The sequence below is a fragment of the Armigeres subalbatus genome, chromosome 3 (genome assembly GCF_024139115.2).
Source record: "Armigeres subalbatus isolate Guangzhou_Male chromosome 3, GZ_Asu_2, whole genome shotgun sequence".
Lineage (NCBI taxonomy): Eukaryota > Metazoa > Arthropoda > Insecta > Diptera > Culicidae > Armigeres > Armigeres subalbatus.
In genome coordinates, this window is record NC_085141.1 from 413,683,570 (window position 1) to 413,695,958 (window position 12,389).

Here is a 12,389-nt window from a genome sequence, read left to right on the forward strand (position 1 = left end):
CGAGGAAGATAGTCGGTGTTTACGGAATAGTCGGTGTTGGCGGAATACCTGTTATAGAAAAGACATATTGGGTACTAAATTTCAACGCAAAACATGAACTGTTTGACAATTGAGTGACTAAAATGTTGGCGAATGAAATGAAAGGTCCACCCAGCAGTAAAAATACGGAATGAGTTAATTTTTACTATTGTTATTTGAAACAAAAGACAGTGACTTATGTTGCATATGGAATCCCCAGCCGAATGGTAATAAAAGTACAGTTTTTTAACTAGTGCAATATCATTCGATAATATTTATTCAATAATTTTGCTCGCATAAAAAATATATACACATAAAAAAAACAATCATGTTCTTCAATCTGGTCATTTTAGGTATTACAATATTCAATGTCCTTCAAACAAAATGAGCTTGGTTAGCTTGCTGCGAATAGGTTTCTTGAAGGGTAAAACAGACTTAGCATAGCATGACAATCTTATGTTCAAATAATAATCAACAGTTATCTTTATCAGATCAATTCGATGATTGCCGTTAGGTTCATTATCTTCCACTATATGAGACGTCAAAACATCAAATACTTCATTAAATTCATTTTGAATTCTTTGTAACGTACAGCCGAACAGTACGTCATAGTACTTAGTAACGTTGAAGTTTTTCTCATCTCCCACAAGGATTTTGAATTCAATCTCGGTGACTTTGCAAATTGTGTAAATGCTTTTGCTCACGAGGCCTACTGTCTTATCGGCTAGCACGCCATCTACACATTTCTTACAGCGAATTGAATTGAGAAGTTTTTTTTGTACTGCCTGAGAATTCTGCTGAATCGCTGCTCCAATGTACAAATCGTCCATAAATGTATCTAAATAAAGAATTTCGTCAAGTAAACTTTCCTTCACAGCTTCAAAGTTCTCAAATTCGCATAAACTGTCAAAACTACGATTATTATTCACCCTGTCCAAGCAATGCCTTGTTTTCTCCTCAGCAACCAGTATGTCCGATTCATTGAAATCTATGCAATTAGCTCGCAGTGTACTTTTTATGTTATTATGTGTAATTAACCTTTTATAAGCCGCCTTGAATTGCGATACAGTGGGGTTATTGTTGCACCCTCCCTTGGCACGTACAGCCGCAAAAAATGTTTCGACATGATCCTGTGAATAACGATATGTTGGAATACGAGAGAGTGATTTTTTCTCACGGACGTATTCAATAAACATTCCCGGAAACTTTGTATGTTAGCCAAAATCCGACGTATCCTGTTTTGAAGTTACTATGTAAAATATTTTCGCCAGAAGGAAGCTTAATGCCTCGAATGAAGTATTCGGCATTTGTCATAACAGAATCAACTCTCTCAAAGTTTTCCTCGCACATCGGTATTTTCAATCCTTTCGAAAAACTGTTTTTGGAATTCATTACATCGAAGAGATCGTTAAAACCCTTATGAAATCCACTGTTGCATCCACTTCGGAGAATTCAGAATCATTCATTTTAAGGACTTCAAGTGCGTTGGCTACACTTCCACTCAACGTCTGAGCTGCCAGCAGCACTTTCATTTTGATTCTGGAAATGCACATGTCGATCGGATAAATTTTGAGCTAGCTTGATGCCTGTAATGTATAATAAAATTGATTTAGGGTTTTTTATTGTAAAATTAAAAATCATTTTTACCTGACAGATTCTGTTTTTCATTAAGCTGTTGAACGTAAATCCAATCAGCTACACCGCATGGTGTTAACAGCCGACCATTGGAAGCGAAGGTATTCCTAACTAGCTTCAGCATATGGCAGGCATCAAGGAAGACATACACATTCTCTTTGGTAGACGGATGCTTGAAACTGGTTTTAAATGGGTTATTATTAATCCGGAGGTTGCAACCTAGAGCGTTGGCCATCGCAATGTTAGTAGCCGTCCCGTCAAAGGTGAGGCCCGTCACAGTTGCTCCCACATCATTAAGTGCAACAAGAATGGTTTCAGTCAAACACTTTTTGTCAGCTGCTCCGATTCCATTTATGAAAAAAAAGGCAACCGGAATTTTCCAATTTTCCTCAACGGATGAAACCATATAGACTAAAGCTTCTTTAGCTACATTTAACCCATCGGTCGTACTGAGAAAAGCAAACGAATCACCGTAATCGACAGTTCCTTCGACCTTTTTGCTGTGTGGATTCCATTCCGTATGCTGCCGAATGGCAACTTCGTCCATGCAAAGACTGACGAGAAGTGGACGGCCGTTTAAGCTTTCAGCTTTTGACTTGATGGCCGCCAATGATTCATTGGTAATCCCTGGTTCGCCATCAACAGATCTGTACCAGCTTGTAATAGTACGCTGATGTGGGAGAGTATTGTTGAAGTATTCCCGGACAAAATTGTAGGCCTTTGCGGAATAGAAATTGAGTGTGGTAGCGAACTTCCGCATTTCGTTACTATACGGTGCGCCATGCTGTCCGTGCAATAGTTCATTGATTATTCCATCGTTTTTGTTCAGCTCCTGAAAGGGTTTGAATAACTGTTAGGCTCAAATAGCAATTCAACTATTTTACTTTAATATAGAAGTGGTCAATAATCATTGAGTACACAAGTTCGAATATTATGCCAATCCACTTCGAGTTCACATTGGAAAGGACTAATATGTAGAACAAAGGGAACAATTTAGGTACCTGCTTGAATAAATGCGACGTGCTACGCGACCCACGTAATGGAATGACAATACTTATCATTGGACTGGTCAATTCCACTGTCGCGTTTACACCGGGTTACTACTCAAACGACATAAAATACCACATCTATTTATCTGTGATTTGAATATATTTCACACACGTACCTGTAGAGCTAGTTCTCCTTGACTGTTAATTAATTCACGTTTCTTCAATTCGGCCATTACATTAGAAAAATTAGAAACTTTTCGCCGGAGATGTATATTCTGCTGTTTAAGTCGGGCGACTCTTTTTTGCGACCGTTGAAGCTGTGCTTGGAACTTGGGAATAGCCTGGATTGCTTCCTGTGGTGATAGGTCGGCAGGATCTTTTACGTCACCGGCATATCTTATACTGTAAATTTGTATAAATAGAAATATGTTTATCTAATAAAATGAGTAGAATACTAACCGTTTTGTTCGTCGCCCGTTCGCAAGAGGCATTTGATTCAACCCAGTTTCCAGATTCGGTTGAAACATAACGGGATCATCGCCGGCACCTGTTAATAGGTCTTGCTCCAAGCGTGCTTGAATCACTGCTACAGTGTTGTCAGAGCCGAAGTCCGACCGAGTACACATATTTCCGGAGGCATATTCGCGTCGTGTATCGTAATATGTGTTTCTCACATCCCGGAATGGCAACCGGCCGACTGCAGTGGATTTAACTGTGATTGCATTTGCAAACTTCTTTTCATCAGCTTCATTAAGATACAAACTCGGTATCGCATCTTTTTTCAGTTTCCGTTTACCTTTCACTATCAGGAAATCGTCATCCCTGAAGTGTCGAGAGCAAATTCTTGCATGCTCGCTGAAGAAGCAATCAGTCCTACACAATACTTCCATCCAACGAACGTTTCTCTCGGGATTCGTAGGAATTCTGTTGAGACACAATTGCGATAAGGAATAGACAATATCATAAAATATAATTCTACTCTTACCTGTGGGTAGAAGAACCACCCTCTTCAATGCGCAAATGCATGTCGTTGCAGCAAGAGGCTATTAACCTTTTGTCTGTGCTCTGGGGTCAATATGACCCCAGGCCACTTTGAGTGGCTGCCATTTTTTTAATTTTCAACCGATTCTCCTAATTTTTGGTAGTTTGGAAAAACTCGCCGAGATCTGTCTCCTAGGTGCAAATTCACTTCAAAAATCTTGAAAATATTCGCTACAGTGTACTTTTTTCAAAAAACTTACGTTGTCTGTGCTCTGGGGTCAAATTGACCCCAAATTGAAATTGCTATAACTTTTTTAATGCTTGGCCAATTTTGGATTTTTGGGACTGTTTCGAAAGATAATTTAATCATCTTTCAGGTCGTTACCAAAGATTGACTATAGGTGGGCGGGTACATCGCGGGGAGGGGTTTTCGTAAAAAGAGTACAAAAATAGTGATTTTTCATGCTTATTTTACTTATATCTGAAAGTCCTACCCATTTTGAACTGCACCTTTTCAAAAAGGTTATGCAGGAAGGCGTGTGCTTTGATATGAGGCATTGATTAGTTTAGAGCTTGGTCGCTAGGTGGCGGTACATTTGAATTCATTAATTTAGACTACTCAAGTAATTCCGATATATGGAATTTTCCTCATTGTAAATATTCTTATCGCACAAATTTGAAATTTGTAAAGATGACCTCTTTAATAAAGTTCGTCTGGTGGGAATGGACTGTCATGTGACGGAATGAATAATTAGGAAATTTACAAATAGGCGGCGCTAGCGGACTTGCAATATTCTTGCATATATGAAATATTGCTTTAGCTTGAGATCCCTCATACCTACACTCAAGTTGTATTCGGCAACATTGTTCAGGATGTCTAGCACTACAAAGCGGTGCTCAATATAATGAGTACGTCTTCCAATTTTTGAATTTGTGCGATAAGAATATTTACACTGAGGAGAATTCTAAATATCGGAATATCTTAAGTAGTCCAAAATAATGAATTCAAATATACCACCACCTGGCGGCCGAGTTCTAAACTTATCAACGCCTCATGCCAGAGCACATGCCTTCCTGCATAACCTTTCTAAAAAAGGTGCAGTTCAAAATGGGTAGGATTTTCGGGTATAAGTAAAATAATCATGAAAAATCACTGGTTTTATACCCTTGTTCACTAAAACCCCTCCCCGCGATGTACCCGCCCACCAATAGTCAATCTTTGGTAACGACCTGAAAGATGATTAATTTATCTTTCGAAACAGCCCCAAAAATCCAAAATTGGCCAAACATTAAAAAAGTTATAGCAATTTCAATTTGGGGTCAATTTGACCCCAGAGCACAGACAACGTAAGTTTTTTTGAGCACAGACAGAAGGTTAAGCACCGCATTATTATTTAATTGGTCACTTTCCACCACCGGAACAAAGTAGGAACTGGGCGAATTTACGATTTGTTGTTGTTAAAAAAAACAAAAACAAAACAGATCAAAACAACAACAATCGACGCCATGTTGAATCGATGTGAGGTAGGCGATATTTTGACGTCTTCATTCCCCTGATAGTTATAGAACCCCAAGCAAATCTATTTTTATGATACATTGTCTAATTTAGTCACTAAATATAGTTTGTTTTTAAATTAAGAGTAATATTAAAACGGGTTTATATCTTCAAAAAATATTATATTCCATTATTAGCTTCTTTAGTTGCGACCAGTTACGACCAAAACATTGTACTCTGCCTGACTGTACAGGAATACTTAATATGAGTATATATGTATACATATGTTAAATCCACCCCTTAAAGACACTGAAAAAATCAATTCCGTCAAGAAAAAGTTTTGTTAGAAAACTTTTTTCCCTTAAAAGTGCCCGGCTTGCGATGTATGGACGGTTTGTAGGGAATATAATCACCTATCTTGAGACAAAATTTCTTCCAAATCAAAAGAGCGTTTTTTGCAAATTGACTTTTATTTTTTAAATTGATTTTTTAGTGTAGGGTTCTATTTAGAGTTTTTGAAAAGTTTTATTAGAAAGTTTGAATGATTTTGCGACAGTCACCCATACAACACTTTTTTGTAGGAAGCGTCGTTTATCGATTATATCCATTTGAAAAAATCAGTAAAAACAAGTTTGACCCTTTTCAAAAGATAGTCTGCATCAGATTTGGAAAACCTAAGTATGCACTTTTCTTTTTACAGCACCTTTTAAGTATTGACCAATAAATTGACAAAAAGTCAACTTAACAATAAGAACACTTGCAAGTTCCCAAAAAGTCCTATTTGGCTTCATGCATTTCTCGCATAACTTTTCAAAAGGACCTAAGTAACATTTTTTCATGAATTCTCGCTTAACTTTTCAAAAGCACCTAAGTAACATTTTTTTCATGAATTAATTTGAATACTGCAATCAATAGTTTTCATGTTGTTCTGTTGATTGCAGTACTCAAATTAATTCATTAAAAAAATGTTACTTAGGCCCTATTGAAAAGTTATGCGAGATTTATAGTACAGCAAAAAGCCATCTAGTAGAAAATCTAGATGGATTATTCCATTGCTGACAAACGTTCATTTCGAACCAAACACCGCAAGTTGCTGGTTGATTTTTTTGTCATATACTCTGTCTCGCTCAAACCAACAGCGAATAATCTAACGACTACTTTCACGAACACTTTATTGTCAGATTTTCTGGATATGATACACTGCGGCGTTTGTAATGTTTCCAAATGGGTACTTGCACAAAACTTTACGCGGCGAATTACTGTCGAAAGGTACGGCCGCGGCAAACGATACACCGCAATGCTATTCATCCATAAGAATCAAGTAAACGGGGTGCAGAAAGCGCGGCGGTACCTTTCATGATAATAAGGACCATAAGGCAATAAGGACCAGCCACTTTAACCGACCGTGTCCATTTGGCAAGTATGGTGTTGAATATAATCTGTAGATTAAAAAAACAGTTTAATAAAGTAAAAAAAACTCAGCAAGTAACCGCACAATATTGAGTAAAACAAATTAAGTGTGTAGCATTTCCACATTCAATGAATAAATTTCGCACCGTGTATATTGACAGCATTAAAGTTTGTGTTGCTTCTTTCGTGCTTTATTGATGATGCTAACCTCTCAAGAAAAGCTTTCCAAAGCTTCAAATGTGGAACACGAAAACTAACACACGCGCTATAGAGACAGAAGCCGATGACTTTATCCGCTCGCATCAACACAGTTGTAAAAATTTCATCGTTGGAAATAAAATCGCATTCGTACATGCTTTCTCGTGCGCTCGTTACGTTTGCTGCCATTTTTTCCTGCTTTGGAAGGAAAGAAGAGGCGTGTCATTGAGGCTAACTGCTTATTGGGTAGGGTGGTTTGGGTGGAATGATGGTGTAGTTTGGGCATTTGGGTGATTTGAACATAACGTTCGTTTAATATTACATTGGTGAAAAAACACTACGTGGGAATCGGCCCTAAAACAATTGTAGACGCGCTATCTGGACAGTTAATCCATATTGTATTTTATAATGTATTTTTAAAACGTGCCGCTGCGCTAATTATTGTACTATTTACCCACGATCGCATATTTGTAACATATGCATTTTTTGCCTTTCTCGTACAACAAATTTGTGCCGAAAGGCTATATGATTGCTCCAAAAAAACTTTTGATAGAAGGCCCGGAGACCCATAGTGTTATATACCGATCTACTCAGCTCGACAAACTGAGGTGACGTCTGTTTTTTTGTGTATGTATGTGTATGTGTACAAATTTTGTAGACACACGTTTGAGAACTTAGAATTATCCGATTTACTCGCAACAAGTTGCATTCGACAGGAAATTGTTTGCTATTGAAAATGGGCCCGATCATTGCTTTTCGGAATTATTGAAAAATCATTGTTTTTTCCCACAGGTCCCCCTTGAAAAAAAATCAAAAACTATTGTTTTTAATGGTGGCAAGGCAAAATATTAAAATGATCGAAAAATGTGATCTATTCACCCAAAGAGCTTTTTGACCTTTTTAAAGTGATTTTTCAATATATTTTATAATGCACGAGAAAGGCATCATCACCGCTAGGTGGATTAATCTGGGTTTTTCAAATAAATTGATATAACTCGACAACGGAAGAAGATACAGACGATATTCTTATAGCAAAACACGCGTTTTAAAAAGCCCCAAAAGTCTTCAGAACGTGACATCCGTGAAAAATAAAAAATGAAATAAGCAGATCATAAATATTGTTTTTTAATAGACACCCTAATCCTGGTAAGTAAAATTACTCTAAACAAGTGAGCTTAAGAGCTACATAATAAGTTTATATAGCAAAGTTAAATGGAAAAAGCTGCGCTACAACTTTGTAGAACATTTTATGTCAAAATTCTGCAAAATAAAAAAAAACTGAAATTTCACATTTTTATAAAATGGCCCACCCTATTTTTCGGTAACTCTATAATAAAGGCCCAAGTATCCAGAACAACTTTTTAGAACAAACTTTGTTTCTTAAAAATATGCTTCAGACCGAAAATACATCTTTTCTCGTAAATCTTGCAATACGATGGTAATGATAAAACTTATAAAAAGTGTTGGAGCTGTAGATTTTTTATTTTTCATTTCTCACGAATGTCATCTTCTGAAGACTTTTGGGACTTTTCAAAACGCGTGTTTTGCTATAAGAAAGTTGTAGTTGTCTGTATCTTCTTCCGTTGTCGAGTTATATTAATTTATTTGAAAAAACATGATTTTAGTAAAATTGATAAAACTTGAGATAAAAAAAATAACATATCCTCAATTTTTTGACATAGTCTCTTCTCTTCTTCTTCGTTGGCATTACATCCCCCACTGGGACATTGCCGCCTCGCAGCAGTGTTCATTAAGCACTTCCACAGTTATTAACTGCGAGGTTTCTTATCCAAGTTACCATTTTGCATTCGTATATCATGAGGCTAACACAATGATACTTTTATGCCCAGGGAAGTCGAGACAATTTCCAATCCGAAAATTGTCTAGACCGGCACCGGGAATCGAACCCAGCCACCCTCAGCATGGTCTTGCTTTGTAGCCGCGCGTCTTACCGCACGGCTAAGGACATAGTAAAGAATATTAATTTGTCTTTTAAATGCCGTGTAAATATATTTTTTTGGTCTGCCCCAACCGGAGATATCAACTTATGAAAAAAATGAAATTTTGACAGAAAAACGATTATAACTTTTGATCGGAAAAAGATATTGAGCATATTTACCCATCAAAAGTTGCATTTTTTGGGCTCTTTAAGTCACCTGGAGACAACTTTTTCGAAAAATCTAAAACAAAAAAAGTAGATAAAAAATACTGTTTTTTTTTAGGTACACCCTAATCCAATTAGGTAAAATTGCGCTAAATCAGCCAACTTAAGTCCTACAGAAAAAATTTTTTTAGCGAAATTGAATGGAATAAGCTACGCTACAACTTTGTAGAACATAACATTTCAATATTCCAAGAAATAAAAAAATATTTAGTTATTTTTTTTATATGATGGGCCACCCTATTTTTCGGCCACCATAATGATGGCCTTACTATTTCAAACAATTTTGTAGAACAACAGTTTTTTCGAAAAAATATAGTTTTGGCGTAAAATGCATCTTTCCGCGTAAATCTGTATCCTGGATCATAGCGCATTGTAAATTAATAAAATGTTTTTTGACAAAACTAATATGTTAAATAAAAATAATCAACTATTGAGAAGTCGACTGTATATTTTTATTTCGATTTTGAGAAGTGCTACGTAGTCTTGAAGGATTGAAAAAATATGTATTTGTTTCCGACGTTTCGACACAGGGATAGTGTCTTATCAGGGAAAAAACTGTATTTCAATATACTAGGAACAAACACAATATTTTTCCTCTGATGAAGACACCATCCCCGTGTCGAAACGTCGGACAAATATACATTTTGTTTCTGTCCTTCAAGACTGCGTAGCCGTCTTTAAAATCAAATTAAAAATAATTCCACGAGTGAACTATAAAGAATCCAGAAACAGAACTATTCGTAGAAATTCAAAGGATTTGAGCCATAGCAAGTTTGGTCAATTTTACAATACAAGACTAGTCATAACTTACTCCGCAACTATGATTGTGTTCCGCAGCTATCCCTCAATCATTATTTTTAGCTTTCGATTGTGCCAGACTTATCTTATAGCCAAAACTAAACCGTGACAAAAGTACAAGAGGTCTCGCCGGTTCACGCTGATTCTAACTAAAAATGCTTTTGGTGTGACGCCGCCACCGTTGAGCAAATTTACGATAAATACCGCCGCTGATAGTTTTCGGGACGAAGCCACGTCTAAATCGAGAATCGTGGTAGCTAAGTTCCGTATATCAACTGGAAACGGTTTAATGGAACATTCCATAGCTTCCAGTCAAATGTTGCACATTTCTCATGTGCCTGAAGTTTATATTTAATGCAGAACCAATCCTTCATATATACAATTTCAAACGATTCAACTACGTCACTCGTTTGAACTACTCCCATTCCCCGACTGACCAACTAAATTAAGCAATAAATCATGACCGAGTCACAGCGCCCACCCAGCCGTAGCCTGGCACCGCGAAATACCGAGGACGAACGACGGTCACTCATATTGGGTCCGCTTTCTCTGCTGCGACCACACCAACCGAAATGAATTAGGCTTGATTTATTTGTTTTGATAGCGGTCCAATTTTTACACGTTTCGATTTCACAACATCAACCCATCCATATGCTAGCGTAACTGCATTTGTTTCCAGGAAGGCTTCGAGATATCGGCGGAAGAAAAATTGAATATTAATCCTTGCGAGCAGTCTGTGTACCGCGCCAAAGTGAACAAAAAATGGAAATCGATATTTCAAGCTGCTCGGTTTGAATTAAACATGAATTTGTAGCTTGACAGATTCCCTGCTCACCTTATCAGATTTATGGTCTTCAATGATTGTGTATGGGAATGCTAAGAACGATTGCAGAAGCAAATACCACGATCAGAAGAAACGAATCCATTCCAGAAAGAAGTTATAAATCTCCGATTAACTCAAGAGATTACGTTTCTTGTCGCCAAAGCGTGTTTCTTTCTTCCAGGACGGCGCCGCCGGTCGTCGAAGTGTGAAGCAACTGTGTAGAATATATGAAGGTAGGTCGGCATGGTGCACGATGTGGTGGCAAAGAGGAGCGCTGGACGATATCCTTCCGCTATCGGTTATTAATTGGAGTCCAGGTTGGGTGAGATAAATTGCAGTTTACGTAGGTAGGACACATTTAATAATTAATATAGGAGAACACCATTGGAGACACGTTCGTGTGGGTCTCGGTGAGATATTTCATTTTTCCGCTCCCTCTGCGGGCGGATGTTCCTCCGGTTTCGTATCGGCCAAGTGGCATCCAAGACCAAGGGACTATTAAGTTTGAGTGTCATTTAATGAGATTTATGTCACGTCGATAAATCAGACATTATGAGGTGAAGAGGTTTCTGGTATGTGGGTATTCAGCGAAACGAGGATAAGCCATTAGTTTGGTACTTAAATTTGAACTATTTATGCAGGGAATTTCAAAAGGATGATAAAACAAGCACAGACATAAGAGGTAAACAAGTAGACTAAAAAATAAATACCACAAAACATTTTTTTTTATTTTATTCTCACCTAAAACTTTCTAAAATGATTGAAGTTTGTAATCTTTTGCTTCAGCATCAGTATTTAAGGTCAATAAGGATAAAGTCCAATTTGAAATCACGTAACGCTTCCAGTGGCACGCATTTCCAAAAGCCTAGTTTTACAGACAATCATTTTCAAATGTGCTGATAGTTATAGTGATCGACATTTTTGTCCCTTCAAGAGTACGATGTAAGGACTATGACTGACATTGTGGCAGCCACGTTTGCACTCTTTCATAATTGTTTAAAAATTACAATCCTATTAAAATCGACTCAAATGCAAAAGTAGTCAAAATGGTAATAATCAAACCAAATAGAACTTTAGAGGTAATTACGCCCCTATGATTCTAAGCGTTCTACCCTCAGTTAAACAACGCCAAACACATCTTGTTCCAAAAATATTATCCCATTAAACGATATCTTGTCCTCGAAAAAATGATTATCTCTTCATTTCTCGTTTACCCCGTTGAATTATCATCCAAACAGATTCACCCCTCAGTGGAAAAAAAGCACAAAGCCCAACGAATAGAAAACCCACAACCCACGGGATGACATTATCGTGGCCATAAAGTCCGCTCATCAATATTAAACAACTGCTCTATGGCACTGTCATCATTATTTCCCATCGCTGTTGGTTTTGTGCTGTTCGCGTACGTCCTATAGGGAAATTGGGCCCTCTAGAGCTTAGAACCATTCGAGTGGCGTTCCTAAACAAGGATGATAATTTATCGGTTTCGAGAGTCTCGAACAATCCTTTATCCGTTTTTCCTCGTTGTTCCAGGAATTCGGGGAATGGATCCTTTTGTTTCCATTATTCACCCGAATAAAACTGTCCTTTGTAAGGCGCAGCAGTTCGATTATTTCAGGGTCTTCCATTTATCTCAAGAAGCGGTTCAAAGGTGAGATTCTTCATAGGAAATGTCTCCCGGGTCAAAGCACGGCTTTTCTTTATTGCCTTCGAGAAGCGAAAAATAACCCCTTTCCTATTCCACTTCTGCTATCTTTGGGTGAGAACATATAACTCATCGAGGCATTCTTGGAGGTAATGGGATTCATGCGCTCTTGCGACAATAAGACCAGATGCATATCTGGTCAGGTTCTGTTGCTGCTGAGTTAGCGATAAATA